This window comes from Nilaparvata lugens, chromosome 10 (assembly GCF_014356525.2).
Source record: "Nilaparvata lugens isolate BPH chromosome 10, ASM1435652v1, whole genome shotgun sequence".
NCBI lineage: Eukaryota > Metazoa > Arthropoda > Insecta > Hemiptera > Delphacidae > Nilaparvata > Nilaparvata lugens.
Genome location: NC_052513.1, coordinates 2,655,959 through 2,676,556, shown reverse-complemented (window position 1 = coordinate 2,676,556; position 20,598 = coordinate 2,655,959). Strand labels below are relative to the sequence as shown.

The following is a 20,598-nucleotide window of genomic DNA, read 5'->3' as shown; positions in this document are numbered from 1 at the left end:
AACGACATTGTTTACATAAACAGGATTCAGTCATCTGTCCCTATAGTGATGCATATCTTGGATCAAGAACACTGCACAGGCTGTTCCGAAAACATCTCATTTCTGTCTGCCCCTCCATCTTCTTCTTCTTCTTCTTCTTCTTCTTTTTCTTCTTTCGCCTCCATCTTCTTCTTCTTCTTCTTCTTCTTCTTCTCTTCTTCTTCATCCTGCTGTTTCTCAGTCACCTCCTCTTCCTCCTCCACCTCCTCCTTCTCCTTCTCCTCTAGCTTCTTCACCACCAACTCCTCCTCCTCCCTGTTCTTCACCACCACTCCCTCCTCATCCTTCCCCTCCCTCTCCTCATCATTCTACTCCACGTCCTTTCCTTCTTCCTCTTCTTCTACGTTTCCACCACCCTGTTCAGGATGTAACAGACCATGTGTGACAGAGTTTGTTTGTTCAAGCATGCCTGGGAATTATACTGTGTAAACAAAATTATTGGGAATTTTTACTACTGGCGTTCGAGTTGTCTCCCAGAAATGGTTTTTCTCATGGTTTCCTGTATTAATTTTGTTGAGTTATGACGTGCTGGTGGTCTAGGATTATGAGTTTTTCAGAACAAATAACTTATATTCAAAAGAAGAAATATTATAAATTTGAAGGATAAATATATAAAAAAATACAGCAAAACAAGTGCTTTTTGAAGATGTGAGTTTAGTTTGGGAACTTTTCCTACCGTACTGTACTGTAGAGAAGGCGGTTGAAAGGGCTTAATTTATTTGAACATTGATTTAGGGTAGTAACTGTAATAAAATAATATATCCATCTCTGCTCAATATCTATAGCTCAATCCAGCAACTATATGTTGAAGCATTTCAAATGGCTACTATATTTTTTCTATTCTCCAGGAATTTGTATGAAAACTACTCTAAACTATATAACTTGTCACTTCTTGTAATATAATTTACTTCATTTTATTACAACTAAATAGTAACTTCCAGTAACCACAGAGAAAGAAGTAGCTTTACTATATTTAAAATACCTTTACTTTACTAAATAAATTCCTTTACTTTGTGCAGTAACTCAACCGTGAAGAGCTAATGTCTGATTTGAATAAGTTGATAGCTTGCAATACCAAAACAGCATGATTCTATAAATGAATATACAACAAAATGAATAGTAACAATGACCCTACAAATTGTTGAAGTCTAATTCATATATATGTTAATGGATACAAATGTATATAAAACAGCGAATACTTCAACACAGTAAGAAAATACAGCATGATTCTTTATAATATTCTAAATGAATATCCCACAAAATGAATAGTTCTGTAGCAATGACCCTACAAATTGATGAAGTCTAATCGAAACATCTGTTTATGGTTAGGAATGTATAAAACAGCGAACACTTCAACACAGTGACACTAGGTTGGAATTACCGAGAGATATTTTATGTTTTCGAAATAATGAAGGTGTTTCCATTATTTCACACACATTCTCATGAGAATCACATTTTCGAGCGCATTTTTATTTTCATGCATCGCCGCAATTCTGTAGATGAGAGAGAGAGAGAGAGAGAGAGAACAGGGAATGCAGAACAGGCTAAAGCTTGGCGGAGAATATGTTGATGATAAATTGCTGTTGCTACGCTCATCTCAATCCATCTTCCCTCTTCTTCTTTATCCTCTTCATTCCCTTCTTCTTCTTCTTCTTCTACACCTTCTTCTCCTTCTTCATCCTGTTGCTTCTCAGTCACCTCCTCTTCCTTCTCCACCTCCTCCCTCTCCTACTCCTCCTCCATCTTCTTCACCACTTCCTACTCCTCCCTCTTCTTCTCCACCACCCCCTCCTTATCCTTCCCCTCCCTCTTCTCATCATTCTACTCCACGTCCTTTTCTTCTTCCTCTTCTTCTACGTTTCCTCCACCCTGTTCAGGATGTAACAGACCATGTGTGACAGAGTTTGTTTGTTCAAGCATGCCTGGGAATTATACTGTGTAAACAAAATTATTGGGAATTTTTACTACTGGCGTTCGAGATGTCTCCCAGGAATGGTTTTTCTCATGGTTTCCTGTATTAATTTTGTTGAGTTATGACGTGCTGGTGGTCTAGGATTTTGAGTTTTTCAGAACAAATAACTTATATTCAAAAGAAGAAATATTATAAATTTGAAGGATAAATATATTTAAAAAATACAGAAAAACAAGTGCCTTTTGAAGATGTGAGTTTAGTATGGGAACTTTTGCTACTGTATTGTACTACTGTAGAGAAGGAGGTTGAGAGGGCTCGATTTATTTAAAGAAATATTATAAATTTGAAGGATGAATATCCTTCCAGGATATATTCCAGGTAGCAACTATAATAAAATAATATATCTATCTCTGCTCAATATCTATAGCTCAATCCAGCAACTATATGTTGAAGCATTTCATATGGCTACTATATATTATCTATTCTCCAGGAATTTGTATGGAAACTACTCTAAACTATATAACTTGTCACTACTTGTAATATAGTTTACCTACTAAGAATACAATTCACTTACTCGTATTACTCCTATTACAATAAAACAGTAGCTTCCAGTAACCACAGGGAAAGAAGTAGCTTTACTTCATTTAAAATACCTTTACTTTACTAAATTAATTCCTTTTACTTTGTGCAGTAGCTCAACCGTGAAGAGCTAATGTTTGATTTGAATAAGTTGATAGCTTACAATATTCTACCAAAACAGCATGATTCTATAAATGAATATCCCACAAATGAATAATTCTGTAGCAATGACCCTACAAATTGATGAAGTCTAATCGAAACATCTGTTAATGGTTACAAATTTATATAAAACAGCGAATACTTCAACACAGTAACAAAAAAACATCAAGATTCTATAAATGAATATCCCACAAATGAATAATTCTGTAGGAATGACCCTACAAATTGATGAAGTCTAATCCAAATATCTGTTTATGGTTAGGAATGTATAAAACAGCGAACACTTCAACACAGTGACACTAGGTTGGAATTACCGAGAGATAGTTTATGCTTTTGAAATAATGAAGGTGTTTCCATTATTTCACACACATTCTCATGAGAATCACATTTTCGAGCGCATTTTTATTTTATGCATCGCCGCAATTCTGTAAATGAGAGAGAGAGAGAGAGAGAGAGAATAGGGAATGCAGAACAGGCTAAAGCTTGGCGGAGAATATGTTGATGATAAATTGCTGTTGCTACGCTCATCTCAATCCATCTTCCCTCTTCTTCTTTATCATCTTTATTCCCTTCTTCTTCTTCTTCTTCTACTATGACTTCTCATTCTTCCTCTTTTTCTTCTACTACTTCTCCTTCTTGCTCTTCTTCTTCTTCTTCATCACCACCTCCATCTCAACGTTGTTGTTCTACTCCTTTTTCTTCCCCTTCTCCATTTCCTTTTTCATCTTCTTCTCCACACCACAGTCTCGAGAAGAATCTATTCTGTAATTGCGTCTCTGTTCAACCTGACATCACTTCAGCTCAACGTGGGAATTCTAGCTGGCGAAATTTGAAAATATTGCTGGCTGCACTCTTTACATTGTAATAATAGGGCAGATGGCCGAAGATAAAATGAAGAAGAAGAATTGGATAGAGAAGAAGAAGGGAAAATAGATTCTTATTACAAGAGAGATGAAACATTCAACTATTAAGAACAGCTTGGCTCTGGAGTGTAAAAGCATAAAAAATTTGTAACTAAAGATTGAATTTATATATTAGTTATACATTTTCTCAGTCGTACAATAATTTTTACAGTTATATGAGGAGGCACAACAGGCTTATGCCCAAAACTGTCCCTTTTCAAATTTATACTACAGTCCAAATCAAAATCTAGGTTAAGCTACTATCACTCATCAAAATAACAATTTATTCACACTTAAAAAAACAAACACATCATCAATTACAAGTAGATATACTATGAATTCGATTTAGAATGATATACTATGTTTGCTACAATATTCGTTAATTGACCGAGCGAGGTCTAAGATTCAAGTCGACGGTTTGGCATTTCTCTTAATGTTTAAATGTTTGAATGTTTAAATGTTTTTATTTTGCACATTTACGGCGGAACGTGGTAATAGATTTTCATGAAATTTGACAGGTATGTTCCTTTCTAAATTGCGCGTCGACGTATATACAAGGTTTTTGGAGATTTTGCATTTCAAGGATAATATAAAAGGAAAAAGGAGCCTCCTTCATACGCCAATATTGGAGTAAAAATCAGACTATAGAATTAATTATTCATCATAAATCAGCTGACAAGTGATTACACAGATATGTGGAGAAGCCAGTCTATTGCTGTATTTCCATAAGGTCTATAGTTTCAATCAGGTAGCCTACCTGATCCATTGTGGATGAGAATACTGCGTGAGGTCTACTGTTCACAGAACTAATAGTATACTATGTACTATTATACACTAACAGCATCTAGTTACTATTTTGAACTTTCTGAAGTAAAAATGTTGTCTAAAAAAAATTAACAAAAGTAAGTTTTCCTTGCTGAATATTATTCTTCTCGTAAGATCAGCTGAGGAATAACCCACACAACATGCACTCGTTCACTCACTTCCATTACGGTATCGACAGACGACAAAATGTCCAGCTGTTTTTCTAAGGTCGTATTTATCCTTTTAATGTCCTTCAGCGAGTTATCCCAGGGTTGAGACCTAGTGCAATCGAATCTTCATATCATAAACCTAATTTGTTCCAAATTTCGTGAGAATCGTTAGAGCCGTTTTCGAGATCCGGTCACATACAGATATATATAAACATATAAACAGAAATTGCTCGTATAGGATTTCTAATAATTGAATTGTATTTCAGATGAAATAATGTATAGAATCCAGATTTATAGTTGACAGAATCTATTCATTTATACATTCATTCATCAATTGAATAAAAACATCCTAATAAATCCAATTTGCTAATATACAAGTGTATCATAAGTGTATAATGTTCGTATGAATATGCAAATGACAGTATAGAACGATAAGTTCAAAATAATGTTCTCTGATTGATTACAGTTGGATTCCCACATAAATCAGTACCAGTGTACATAATAATTATGTCTGGTACAGTGAAAATATTATTTTCCTACAGTTAAGTTGAAAAGTGGCCATTGCTGCACTGATTACAGAACGCAAAGAATCACTTTTCCGCTCTAGTGGGGAAAAAATTTTTCTGCACTCCAGATTTGCAACATGGCAACGCAAAATAGTTAGTAGGTTATATGGAGCACCAGTGCAGCAAAATCAAAATTAAGTTGGTAACTGTGACTGTGGTGCACGTTATAAGAATCTTGAAGTGGTGGACAACATTCAGCACACAGCCGCCTTCATTAATTTACATTATTCAATTTGACAATAAATTAAGGTTTTTATTAATAATAAAATTACACAGAAAAACATTTGATGCATTTCAGGGAATTTTACCCATAATTACCCACTTTTCATATTCAATGGTAACTGTAGGAAAAATTAAATGTGAAATACGTGCGCAAAGTTCCTCTGCTGCACTCAACAAACCATTCCGCCCTCGCCTACGGCTAGGGCGTAAACGTTTCTTTCGGTGCAGCAAACTGTCACTTTGCGCACTAGTTGCACAAATAACTATTCCATGTGTTCTAATAGGACAATTCATACAAGGTCGGCCGGGTTGAGTGGGAATATTCCCATTAGAACTCCTGGAATAAATATCTTCACTGTAACTGACTCGTACACTGATACTGAAGGCGGGTCTAGTAGCCAAACGCCTTCTGATTGGCTGGTTCCCCCTCTACGACACAACTCGTTCCCCTATTGGACGTCGCATTTCACTGCTGTAGTTTAGTAAGTTGCCACAGATGACAGCACTTTATGGGTCAAGTTAAGGATTCATATCATTGACAATCACAAATCATAATTATAATATATAATATGATTGGGAGAAGACAACAGCATAGCCCAAAACTGTTTTCTCTTAAATTAAAAAAAAATAAAAGTTTCAAAAAAGAATGAGGTTAAAATTTCACTTTTCACTTCAAAAAGTCCAATTTCCACTTCAAAACTAATGCATAAACTAAAAATTTTAAATTTTGATATTCAAAAACTAATTAAACTAATACAAAAATATTTCACTCAAATCTCAACAAATTGGAAATTTTTGAGTAATTTTGCAAAATTTTGAGCCAGAAAAAAACACAACTTTACTATTATTGACTAGGAATTATTCTTCTATTCAACTATGTCAAGTTCCATGTTATGACGACAATATTTGATTAACATTGATATTGCTATCCTTGTCTAATATCATTCGACAAAACAGATGGTGCTATCCTTTTCTAGTCACGCAACGTTGCCAGATCGGTTTTCAACAAAATAGAAATATTATTGATTGACAAAATATTCAATCTCAATTATGAAAATAATGGACTATTTACAAATAAAATTTAATCGATTTAAGATGAAAATGACTGAGATATTGCAATTATTCAAATGCTAATGAATTAATTATTATTATTAAACGAAAATCTAAATTAAAACTGTAATTCACCCTCGAGAACTCTGCTATGGGAATGTTGTCATTCCCGGGCTGACAAATAATTTTTGAATAGTAGCGCTCATCAAATTTCCATCTAGCTGTTTACCCTGTTGTCAATATTTGCAGTAGCAGAAGTCTTCGGGGTGAATACAGCATTTAATTTGGATTTTCGTTTAATAATAATAAATAATAAATTATTTTAAACAAGGATGAACAGTTAATATTACATCAGATATACCGGTATCCTTTATAGAAGACAGAGAATCGGCATCGTTGTTCTCCTATATTTTTCCACTATCATTATAGGTTGGTCACTTTAAGTAAATACGGAGAGCTTATTGATGCTTATTATTGGTGAGAGTAGAATATTAAGATAATATTAATATGAGATAATATTCTTCCGATTAAGTCTTGACCATGACCGTGAGCAGGAAGGACGATACAGTACAACTATATCAATAAAAAAAAGACAAAACCAACAACAGCATCAAGAAAAGAAAGTAAAATTAAAGAAAAGAGTCCAAGGAAACAAACCAACATTATCCAATGACAGATGACGTAACGAGGGGGACCGAAACAAAGACAAGAAAAAACATAAAAGTTGTAGAAACACATTGAATTGCCAAAGTTGGTGCAATGCTTTGGAGGGGCGTCGTCAAATTTGGGGCCGCTACGGTTTGGGGGTGAATTTGGGGTAGGGGGGAGGATCGATAAAGGAGGCGTCGAAACAAGGGAAGGACAGAAGAGGAGGAGGAGGAGGAGTAAAAGGAGAGGGTGCTGGAGGAGAAGGAGGACTATGAGGAGCTGGAGGAGGGAAAGAAGAGGGATGTGTAGGAGGAGGTGGAAGAGAAGAGGGAGATGGAAGACAAGGAGTATGAGGTATGGAAGTAGGAGGTAGATAGTGAGGAGGAGGAGGAGGAGAAGAAGAAGGAGTTAGAGGAGGAAGAGAAAGAAGAAAGTAGATAGAGAGCAAAAAGCTGCCTAAATCGGAATAAAAGAAACTCACTACCCCAAGGAATGTAGAGTGAACGTGTCTTTGACCAGATTTCTTCACTGATTCAAATGTGCATTGTTCTCTGTTCAGTTAGTTAGTGTTATCTATAATTTTGATAATTATCATGAATGAGATGCTTGAAACATGTCATAATTTCAATTGGAATATCCCTATTATTCAAAGTAAATAAATGAATGAGTGAGTATTAAGTGGATAAGATTCAGATACATGAATAATGAATATAGAGGAATAAATTCTGGAATATGAAGAAAGGACTGTCTTCCATATTCTGGACAGAAAACATTATGAGATGTGCAGAAATATTGTAGATGATTTCACTTCAATTCAGGCTTCGATTCATTATTCATTGTTGATTATTTGTCGAATGAAACCTTCAAGTGAGGGTGTTAAAAAATCGAGAATTATAACTTTTCTGTGTTAATTCTAGTTAATTCACTTATTTATCAAATTTACACAATCACAACATATAATAAATGATTGGGAGAGAATTATCTCTTCAAGTAAAGTAGACTTCTCTAGACACATTTCAAAGAACAATATTTTCCTACAGATACCTTGAAAAGTGAGAATTTGTGCACTGATTGCAGGCCGCACAGAATCACTTTTCCGCTCTAGTGCGCAAAGTAATACTTTGCGTACTCCAGATTTGCAGCATGACAACGCAAAATAGTTATAGTGAGGACCACGTTATAATGGCAGTGGATGAAGATAGAAGAACAGCGTTGTTTGTTCTCTGCCTTAATTAATCATATTTCTACATTGCCAAAAACAGATTTGGCATTGTTGCAGAGCTAGAAAAGGATAGTACTACCTGCTTTGTCGAATTATAGACAAGGATAGCAACATCAAAATTAATCAAATACTGTCATTATAAGGTGGACCTCACTATAGTAGGTTATATGGTGCACCAGTGCAGGAAAATCAAAATTAAGTTGGTAACACTGACTGTGGTGCACGTTATAATATGGCAGTGGACAACGATGACAGCAACAGCCACCACATGAGTGTCGCCTTCATTCATTTACTACATTATTATTAAATTTTAAATAAATTAAGGTTTTTATTAATAATAAAATTACACAGAAAACATTCGATGGATTTCAGGGAATTTTACTCATAATTACCCACTTTTCTTATTCAATGGTAACTGTACGAAAAATTTAATGTGAAATACGTGCGCAAAGTTCCTCTGCTGCACTCAAGAAACCATTCCGCCCTCGCCTACGGCTCGGGCGTAAACGTTTCTTTCGGTGCAGCAAACTGTCACTTTGCGTTAGTTGCACAAATAACTATTCTTGAATCAAAGCCTAAATTGAAGTGAAATCATCTACAATATTTCTGCACATCTCATAATGTATTCTGTCCAGAATATGGAAGACGGTGCATATTCTAGAATTGGTTCCACAATATGCATTAATCAACTTATTCATGCAATACTGATTTAAGTGGGTGTAGGACATACTTCACTTGAAGGACTCTTAGATTTATTAATTTTGTGAAACGGTCGGCAGTAAAGTTTGACCAACCCGCATCCTAAAACTGTCATCTTATGTCATGAATTTATTAAACTCCCTGTCTGACTATTTTGCGACCAGCTCAAGTCATTTATCGCCAGCATACTCTGGAGTTCACAACATGGTTATTGCATCCAATTTGCTATTGCATCATGAGAAGTCACATTTGCAACGGTATTGTGCTCTTCTTCTTTCCTCTCATCTCTCATTCTTCCACAAGTTATCATTTTTCATCTTCTCCATTCTCATTTATTTCTTTTCGGATAGTTTTCGAAGAGTTTTTTCGAATGTCTCGTTTGAGAGAGCAGATTTAATATTTTTCGCCACACTGCACAGAAAGCAGCTGTTTTCCAGTCTCTACGTAGATCTGAAAGACATTGTTTGCAGACGACTCTCGTCTGACGTCAAAACAGGTTTCTTTCCGGCCTAGGCCGGAAAGAGTACCCTTTCCAGCCGCTAACATGGAACTAAGAAATGTGATAAAAAAACAGCTGATCAAAAAACTTTTCATTATTCAATAATTAAAACATTTATAAAACTATCATCTTATTGTCATTTGAAAGAATAAAAAAGTATAAACTCAACCTCCCACATAATTGAACATCATCTTTTAGGTTATTTAGACAAATCAGAATAAAAAGTAAAAATACTTGGACAATTTCCTGATATTCAGATTACCTCAGATTTGCTACAGCTATCACCTTCCACTTCTGCTTTCGGAAGTGCTTAGTAAACAAACTATTCTCATATATATATATATATACTGTTTATTTTTGTGTGTGGCGAAAAATATCGTTCGCACCACGGGCAAAAATGTCAATCTTTTCTAGTCCTCGGCCTACGGCCTCGGACTTGAAAACCGATTTCGAGCCGGAAAAATCTCATTTTCTGCTCTAGTTGCGAAATATACTATTAGGTCACTATTATGCTATGTTCTGCTGCTCCGTTCGCCTGCGTGCCCACATCAATTACATCAATTTGGAGAATTTAAAATAGTAGACTCCATGGAATAGAATAGTTTTATTATCCATTGGCCATTGGATACAATACAGTACATACATCGTACTAAAAATAAAGGAATTGTCTCATACATGTACGGGATAGGAGATACACGATTAACGAACTATCACATATGAATTAATGAACTTACTAATATACTTGCAATTTTACATGAAGATTCAGGATTTACCGAGGCTTATTATCATTTTTATCAACCAACAACAGAGATTACTCAAAGCGACTCCATAACGTAATTAGTAGCACGCGCTGCTAATGAATCAAAATTTGCGGTTTCCAGACAATGAAACTCTAAAGGAGATTATGCACGTAATTTTGACGTAAATAATAAATGATTATTCTATTTTTTGAGGTTTCCTGGACATTTTACAACACGAAATTCCCCCAGTGCAAAGCAAGTGTTACCTGCTAGTATTCTATGATATATACTATTCATATTATATAAGCGGGAAAATTTCGACTATTTCGCTATTAGAAAGATTACAAGAATGACCTTAGAGGAGAATGTAATCGCTATCACGAGTTCAAGAAATGATTACCACGATATCACGAAAGAAACACTATCGATATTATGCAACAACCATTGAAACCCATCAATCTACAAGCCAAAACATTCCACCTCTTCAAAAATTTGATGATAAATTACCAATATCTAATAAATCTATGTGTTTCATAATATCATAGCACATGTTTCCTATGGAACATTGTGATATAAAAAGACAATTGTGATACTTGTTGCATTAAACTGGATCATGATACTTGAGACCATACTATATCAGATATTTATATCAATATCATTTAGAGAGGCATGATATCATGGATGAAACACTGCTGATATCCCAACACACAATCAATCTACAATCCCAACCCTTTCCCTCGTCAAAAATTCAAGATAAATCACCAATACAACACAATTTATTCACGAAGATTAACGATCACATGTCCGCCTAAGCAAGGGGTTGAAATGACTCAGTCACTCCCAGGGGACTAGTCACTAATCCGGCGCGTATGTGATATTCTAAAGGGCTCTGCAGTGAGGTCCACGTTATAATGGCAGTGGAGAAAGATAGGTCGTACAACGTAGCCGATTTTCTGCCTTCTGTAGGGGATAACTGATACCGGTATATCTGATATAATATCAACTGTTCATTCTTGTTTGAAATAATCAATTATAATTTATTCATTTAGAAAAAATATTTTTCAATGATTGAATAATACATTTTCATATCTGAGATTGAATATTTTGTTGATTAAACATATTTCTACATAGTTAGAAAACGATCTGGCAACGATGCAGGAGCTAGAAAATGATAGCGCTACCTGCTTTGACGAATGATGGACAAAGATAGTAAAAACATGTTTCAATGATTAAATAATACATTTACATCCTTGACATTAAATATTTTTTGATCAATTATATTTCTACATTGTTACATAATGATCAGATAACGTTGAGGAGATAGAAAAAGATAGCGCTATCTGCTTTGTCGAATGATAGACAAGGATAGCCACACCAACGTTAATCAAACACTGCCATTATAACGTGGACCTCACTAAACCCGGGCTTACAGTCCACTGCCGTCTGAATCCAACGACGATCATTCAGCTTTGTGAGTTGGAAGCCGGAGCCGGCTTAATGCAATTTGGTTGAATGCGTCATACAGTGACATTCATTTCAAACAGACACCAAATCCTGCTTCTCATTCAAATCCTGCTGATAGTATAGCATTCATTTCAAACAGTCAACATCCCTTATGCTACTCATACAACTGATGCTCATGGTGAATCTAACCGGGATGACAAGCACTTTCTACCCACTCAGGGCTCATCAATTAAGTTCTGGGTCATTTGGTGCCTGTGAGAGGTTGCGAAGGGTGTCATATCCCTTGGGACCTTGTGACATAAAATTGTGACTTATAATACAAAGAGCCACTGATGCAACTCACATTGGGTCTGTAATTTTTGGATTAAAACTTTTCGAAGTTGCTCAATATTTTACAGTTTTGTAAAGCTTATTGAGCGCGATTTCGTTATTTGAATTGGTTTTTAATCTATATAGATTCAAAATTTCAAGTATATTTATATGAATTGGAGAAGAGTGAAGGAAGATATCACACAAGGATTGCCTTAGTATTTTATCATAGAGAAACAATAGCGTAAGTAGATATCCCATGGTATAGGGCGTTTAAGTCGCAACTTTTACTGTTATCAAGCCGATTACTGTCGATTATTATAGATTTTTAGAGTGTATGAACGGCACAATATGAGACTACCAGCGTCATAAAGCTTCACAGGAAATATTTACATAGACTATCAGCTTGAGATAACAGTAAAAGTTGCGACATAAACGCCCTATACCATGGGATATCTACTTATGCTGTTGTTTCTCTATGATTTTAACTACCAATGTTTTGGTGTTGTTTGTTACATGGATGAATAAATAAATATAAGTAAACTTGTTTATTGGTGTCCCTACTGAGGTTGAGTCTCTACTAATTATCAACTTCTTCCATTCATTTCTTTCTTTGATGTTTATATTGCAACTCACACCTGCGCACAGGGTTTCCTTGCAGGTGTAGATTCTTATATATATATTTTTTGTCTTGAAAGTGTTGTATATTTTTTTTGAGAATCAATAAATTTGAATTTGAATTTGAATTTGTTTGTTACGACACATTGTCGTGAATACAGCTGTTGTTTTAGGAGTAAGTTTGAGTTTATTTTCAAGTATTAAAATTTTCAATTATTACAGTATTTTTCAGTTATCAGTGCTGATTTAGTGAAGTATTCTTATTAAATTTGGTTTTCAACTTTTCTAAATTCTGAATTCCTAGTTTATAAATATTTTGGACTCGAAATTGGACAAAAATCATGAAGTGTGAACAATTGTATATTTCGCACCTAGGGCCGAAAATGAGACTTTTCCGGCTCGAAATCGGTTTTCAAGTCCGAGGCCGTAGGCCGAGGACTGGAAAAGATTGAGAGCCGGAAAAACATTTTTGCACGTGGTGCGAACGCTATTTTTCGCCACACAGAAAAATAAACATTATATTTATAAGAATAATTGTTTATTAAACACCTCCAAAAGCGAAAGTAGAAGGTCATAGCTCTAGCAAATCTTAGGTAATCTGAATATCAGGAAACTGTCCAAGTATTTTTATTTTTTATTCTGATTTGTCTAAATAACCTAAGAGATTATGTTCAATTATGTGGGAGGTTGAGTTTATACTTTTTTATTCTTTCAAATGACAATAAGATGATATTATCATAAATGTTTTAATTGTTGAATAAAACATAAAATAATGAAAAGTTCTTAAATAATGAAAAGTTTTTTGATAAGCTGTTTCAGCACACTTGAAATTTAGCGGCCGGAAAGGGTACTCTTTCCGGTCTTATTGGGAAAGAAACCTGTTCTGACGTCAGACGAGAGTCGTCTGCAAACAATGTCTTTCAGATCTACGTAGGGACTGGAAAACAGCTGCTTTCTGTGCAGTGTGGCGAAAAACCTACTTTTGAACAATATCTTTCTAAAGGAACAGTTTTGGGCTTTGAGCCTGTTGTTCAAGCCCAAATCATTCCAATCAAGCCAATCATTCGTAGTTGAGAATGATATTGTATGCATCAATTTATGAATGAATAATTGTCGACATGAAGCCGATTCTGATTGGTTTGATCGGTTCACTTAATTTTTTATTTCTCAATCATTCCCTCAAACAATATTTTTCCCAAGAGGTTGATCTGGGATCGGAAACAATCACTTTCCTCCAACTTAACCTTACCTCACCCAACCTAACTGAACATGAACCTTTATATACTAGAATACTTGAAGAGTTAAAAGTAAATTCGTATGGCTTTTGTTGGTGGGGAGTCCCTTGTGGGAAGGTCCCACCGCCTGAATATATAATTTGAGCCGTCAATGGGCTTTACGACTGTCATACTTCAGCCGGGACCGACAGTTTAACGTGCCCATCCTATAACACTGGAGTGATATCGAGTAATAGTTTAAAGTTTTTGGGCTTAATGTTTGATCACAGGTTGACCTGGGAACCCCACATAAATTTCGTTTTTGCTAGGTTATCTAGGGTTATCTATCTGTTAAGGCAGTTGAAGGATCTTGTACCGGAAAAATACCTCAGAAACTCATATTTTGCTTTTTTCCAAAGCATAATCTCATACGGAATTTTAGTATATGGAAACAGCTGCCACATCAATAAGGTCTAGCTTTTGCAGAAAAAGGCTATTAGAGTATTGACCGGTGCAGGGTATCTAGATCACTGTCGACCTCTTTTCAAAAAAACAAAAATATTGACTGTCATAAACCTCTATATATTTCAAGTAATCATGCACACTAGAAAGAATCTCCATAGCTTCAATAAAAGATCCAATATTGTTTGACAGTTTTTCGATTCTACTTGATGTAATTTATTCTACTTTGTGACTTTAAACTATTGCTTTGACTCTATTATTTTGTAATATTGTATTAATATGACTTTGTCAATTACCTATATTGGTCTACGACAATAAAATCTATTTATTTATTATTTATTTATTATGATCTGGTTAAAAAACTTTTGGTATTGAGAGGGTTTGAACCCGGGATCTCTATGCTGCTAGGCAAGCACTCTATCCACTAGACCACGGATCACTCCACTTGAACAGTATATATACGCTGTAAACCTTCATAACCTTCTTTGGAGTCTTTCAATTCCGATCCAATGAAAAACTTAATAGCAACTACACAACCACATTTCTGAGGCAAAATGTCAACAAAGCCTAGCCGAGCGAGTGAGCCGCCTTTATCGAATCGGAAAGGGAAGACGCTCATAATAGAGAAATTATTACGAAAAAAGGAAAAGTGAAAAATGTGAAAGGAAAAGGTCTTTGAAAATGTGGAAAGCGCTCGAGATTGCTATTGTGTTGTTGGGGTCGGGGTGGAACGGTGAAGGGGGTTGGGGCGACTGCTGTAAAGAATAACAAAATAGATGGAAGAAACGCATTATGATGACACAAAGTAGATAGGAGAAAATTGCGAAAAATGAAGGGAAAACGGAACAGAAGAGAGAAAGAGATTATGATGACACAAAATAGATAGGAGAAAATTGCGAAAAAAGAAGGGAAAACGGAACAGAAGAGGGAAAGAGAGGGGAGAGGTGAGAGGAAAGAAGAAGGGGGAAGAAGAAGCTGTTGTTAGAAGAATAGAAAGACAGGAGAGGAAGAAGTAGTAAAAAAAATGAACAGTAGACAAGGATACAAGAAAAAGAAAGACTTCACTCACATGGGCTACTTTCTAATAAATAAATAAAAACAATATAAAAATCTTGAAGTACTGTACCCTTTAATTTTTAAAAATAAAGTTGAAAATCAACTTTAAAATGACCTAAGTTAGGGTCGAAACTAGTTGTTGAACTATTTTAAAGTTTTTAAAAAATAAACTGTACTTCAAGATTTCTATGTTGTTTTTATTTAAGAAAAAAAAAGATGTTTATTTATTCTTTAAACTATTCAGCATTACACAACTTGAGATGAGATGAGACGTAAGAAGGGGAGAAAAAGATAGGATGAAGAGGAAGACAAAGGTAGAACAAGAAAAGTCAGAAGAGGATAGAATGAAAGGAGGGTCGATCAGCTGATAAAATTCACAGATGAAGCTGGGAAATGGGAGAGAACAGAGAAGGAGCAAAAAAGGAAACGAGGGAAAGAAATGAGCAATAATAAGATAGTGTAAAGGAAATGAGAGAGTAAAAGAGAAGTAGTCAAGAGAAAGGAAATGCAGGAGAGAGGAATAACAAGGGAAAAAAGAAAGCATGAATGGATTAAATGCATTACAGAATTGAAAGGAGAACATCAGATAGAAGAAAAAAGTGAGAGTAATAAGGCCTACAGTAGAGAAAATATAATTGAATGTGTCAAAAGTGAAGAGAGACAAGTAGAATCGTTAGTATGAAGATTAGATGATGAAAAGCAGGAGACACAAAATAATTACAAGAAAACCAAGACAAATAGCGTGAAAAGAACGTGGAAGCTCAACGTAGAAGAAGAAAGAGAAATAGAGAAAGATAATGAGAAGAAGTTGTAGAAGGGACAGAAAAGATGAAGACAAAATGATGCATAACGTGATAAATGGAAACAAAATTTATGTTTAGACAAGATGGTATGAAATAGAGAGGAGCAATAAAGTAGCTGCTATAGTAGGAGAAGGAGAAGAAGAAGAAGAAGAAGAAAAAAATAAGAAGAAAATGGAAGGGAGTAAAAGAAGAAGATAGGAAACAGGAAGGGAACAAACCAGAGCACCAGGCCAAAAAGGCCAAGTAATAAAGGCAGGCTCACATAAGTGATATTCGGTTTCGCTACATATAGAGGAAAAGACGTATGACACCGTACGTGTGTGTGCGTGTGAACACGTATCATCTGCCATGTGCGATTGTGTGTGAGTGTATATGAAAGCACGCTTCAAGAGAAAACATGTCTGGAGGAGAGTAGAGGCAAAGAAAATTTAATATCAGTCCACTCTGTCCTATCCATGTCTACCAACCACTCTTCTAGAAATAAAATTGAGAATTTTCTTCCCCCACACACACAACACAAGCTAGTTCTTTGTAGCACACACCCTGTATAGCCTGTATTATTGTAAGCCAAGACACGTTCCCTCTGAGACTAGACTTTATTACATGTATGCGGAAATAAATATAAGCATCTACTTTTTAAAATAAAAACAACGTCTACTTGTAATCACTGTATTTTGAGTACATGACTTTATAATGACTGGAAGTGTATTTCAAAATAAAGCAACTACTACTATATAGTGAGGTCCACAATATAATAGCAGTGGGGAAGATAGGAGAACAACGTTGCTGAATCTCTGCCTTGCCACTGCCTTCTGAGGAGGATAGCTGATACGTAGGTCTATCTCATTAACTGTTCATTCTTGCTTGAAATAATCAATTATATTTTATCATCAAGAAAATATATTTTTCAATGATTAAATAAAAAAAATCTGGTGTGGTACACTCACACAACTTTCCTTGCTCATTGATCTATAAGCCTCATTCTTAAAAGAGGATAATTTCGGGGAATAACATTATGCCGATTGGCGGCGAAATAATTGAAACTATGATTATACTATTGTTATTGTTTTCAGTGTACATTTTCCTTTGTTTGAGTTATGAAATTTGAGGATTTTTTAAAAGTTGTCAAAACAGCTGTTCTACAAATAAAATATCGACATGTGTTCTTTTGAATAAACTGCTCTACCTACCAACCTCACGCACGAGAAGGAGGTTACAAAGTAAATTTCTCAGGGATTGGGTGGACCCCCTGTTAGTTTCCCAGGGAGGAGACTCATGCCAGTTGATAGAGCTGATAAATAACTATACAGGATATGAATTTGGAAAAAATCGGTCACGTCATTTTTGAGAAAATCGTGATAGAAATTTAACAAAATTCATTTTTCTATAGGTGCGTACAGACTTTCGCTCTGCTCCGCAACCGAACGTCACTCCAGCAGAGCGATTGATGATCGACCGGCGAGCAACAGTGGTTCGACCGGGGAACGCGAGAAGAGCTAACATCTTCCGTAACGTTCATGATGGGTGCGTGGGCGGAGCGACTGTGGTTCGATGGTGGTACGGGGGCGGTACGAGGGAGGAGCGTGCTCGGTGCGGGTTGGAAGCGCGAATATGTCTGTGTAAGCAGCTTAAGGAATATTACGGAGCTCCTGCAATTTTCTCAGAAATGACACTCATGTCAGTTGATAGGGCTTCTAGGGTTATCTAGGGTATAAATTTGAAGAAAATCGTTAGAGCCGTTTTCGAGAAAACCGTGAAAAATATGGTTTTTTAGCCATTTTCCGCCATTTTGAATTGAATTTTATTGAATTTCTTATTGTCGGATCCTCATGGTATAAGGACCTTAAGTTCAAAATTTCAAGTCAATCGGTTAATTAGGAATGGAGTTATCGTGTTCACAGACACACACACACACACACACACAAACAGACCACCACCCAAAAATCATGTTTTTGGACTCAGGGGACCTTGAAACGTATAGAAAACATGAAATTAGGGTATCTTAAATTTTTTTGGAAAGCAATACTTTCCTTACCTATGGTAATAGGGCAAGGAAAGTAAAAAATTAAATAACTTATTGTGTGGTAGAAGGGGTAGAGGCAAAGAAAATTTGCACATGAACAAGTATTCCTTCTACTCAACAACTCAAGCACCTGTTATCACCCGAGATTACTCGACTTTCAGAGAATCTACAATATTTTGTTGTTGAATTATATTTCTACATTGTTGGAAAACGATCTGACAACGTCGCGGAGCTTGAAAAAGATAACGCCATCTGCTTTTTCGAATGATAGACAAGGATGACGACACCAATGTTAATCAAATACTGTCATTTCAATGTGTACCTCACTATACCTATAGTGAGGTTTACGTTATAATGGCAGTAGATAAAGATAGGATAATAGCGATCCCGATTCTCTGCATTAATTAATTATATTTCTACACTGTCAAAAACATAATTGGCATGGTTGTGGACCTACATAAGGATAGTACCACCGGCTTTGTCGAATGATCGACAAGGATAGCAAAACCAAAGTTGATCAAATACTGTCATTATAACGTGGACCTCACTATATCTACTATCTATCACCAGTATGAAATTGGTAATTGTGATACTAAATATTGTGAATCGGAATAAATAAATTCAATTTTATTTGATGTTGAATTAATGGTGAAATCGAAAAATCTGATTCATCATCCTCATTCAAGAAAAGCAATTCATTATGAATAAGTTCGCTGAAAAATCGTAAAAGATTCTTCCCACATTCTGCGACTTGCCAAAAAATAAAATTTATTCCAAATATGAACAATAATATTCACTTCCTCACTTCACCGCGGTATGAACTGGATTCAATGTTTTGATGCATCAAGAATCAAGAAATACAGGAATCATCTACTGCTTGTAGGCCTATGATAGCTTCTATTGGTTACTGTTGGCTTCTCCCATTTCTGTCACTGTGAGACAGGCGACATTCGTCAACCAATCGGAAGCAAGTAAGACCTTTTTCTCTTCTCCTCAGTGTCACGTGTTTAGTACACAACTAATCAACAGAAGGACGACCATCATCTTAGATTAGAACAAAAGTGTATTGTACTCATGGAGATTTACACTAGTTAAATATGAAGATGACATGATATACATAATGAACTTGAACAGTTATCAAGCTTCAATTGTTTATTTTCAATATGATTCATCATGAGTGGATTGAGCGATAAGGTTGAGACAATTTCAACACGTTTTATTCAAACTTGACTTTAAAAGCACCCAATTACATCAAACTAATCAACTTGCAATAGAAACCGCAACTACAAACAAAACTTTTCAAGTCAATAACTAATTGATACACTCTACACGTTCAATTGCAGTGACCTTTACATTCCACCGCACTGCGAAACCAGAATTTTTTCCCCAAGAGAAAATCGTCCAATCAATTTTCAATTGCTGGCGAGCGAACATAAAAAACATCATCATGTGAAAAAGCCAGTTGGAAAAGCTAATTTTCCATTTTCCCCACCTCAGATTTTTCCGCAGTAACCGACAGTGGAGTTAATCCAGCCTGTTTATTTGGATTCATCTGATGAAGCCTCGGCTTGGCTCAATTTCGTGCTGTAATTAGATGAGGCGTAACACCGATCGTGATGCGCATACAGACAGCACATGTTGAGTTATCTTGTCGCGTCAATAGAACGTGCAACGCAAGCGAAAGGGGTAATTGCAACAGAAGTTGTTTTGTATCAAATACAAACGTAAGAACTAATATTGGATACAAAAGAGTGCAAGTAGTTATGTATCAAATACGGTTCAAAATGGGCAACGTAAGAACTAATATTGGATACAAAAGAGTGTAAATTGTTTTGTATCAAATATGATTAAATATAAGCAACGTAAGAACTAATATTGGGTACAAAAGAATGCAAGTAGTTATGTATCAAATATGGTTCAAAATGAGCAACGTAAGAACTGTTTTCGGATACAAAAGAGTGCAAATTGTTTTGTATCAAATACGGTTCAAAAGGAGCAACTTAAGAACTAATATTAGATACAAAAGAGTGCAAATTGTTTTGTATCAAATACGGTTGAAAATGAGCAACGTAAGAACTATTATTAGATACAAAAGAGTGCAAATTGTTTTGTATCAAATACGGTTCGAAATAAGCAACGTAAGAACTAATATTAGATACAAAAGTGTGGACTTGTTCAAGCGAATCAAATATGACTACTGTTGTCAAATAATCATAATTCTGATAATGTAATCTAATCAAATCCAATTATTAACGCAATACTAGATAATCAAGATTAATTAAAATAGAAATTTGGCTCACCAAGTGATTGATTCAGAGTCTGGAGAAAACACACGTTCATTACCTGAAACAATACAGAAAAGTATAAGCATCGATACCACGACGATAGAAGATAGTTAATCAAAATATTATAAAATCCATGTATAATAAGGGATGGAA

General features: G+C 35.4%; 1 protein-coding gene and 1 long non-coding RNA gene across 2 annotated transcripts in view; both read right to left on the bottom strand.

Annotated features, from left to right (window-relative positions):
• LOC120353225 overlaps positions 1-20,551 on the bottom strand; it is an 84,583-nt gene extending 64,032 nt beyond the window's left edge. The window contains exon 1 of the long non-coding RNA XR_005572237.1: positions 20,461-20,551. This is a non-coding gene — a long non-coding RNA (uncharacterized LOC120353225). The remainder of the gene's footprint in view (positions 1-20,460) is intronic.
• LOC111043539 (transmembrane protein 132E-like) overlaps positions 1-20,598 on the bottom strand; it is a 312,195-nt gene that overhangs the window by 125,151 nt on the left and 166,446 nt on the right. The window lies entirely within an intron of this gene.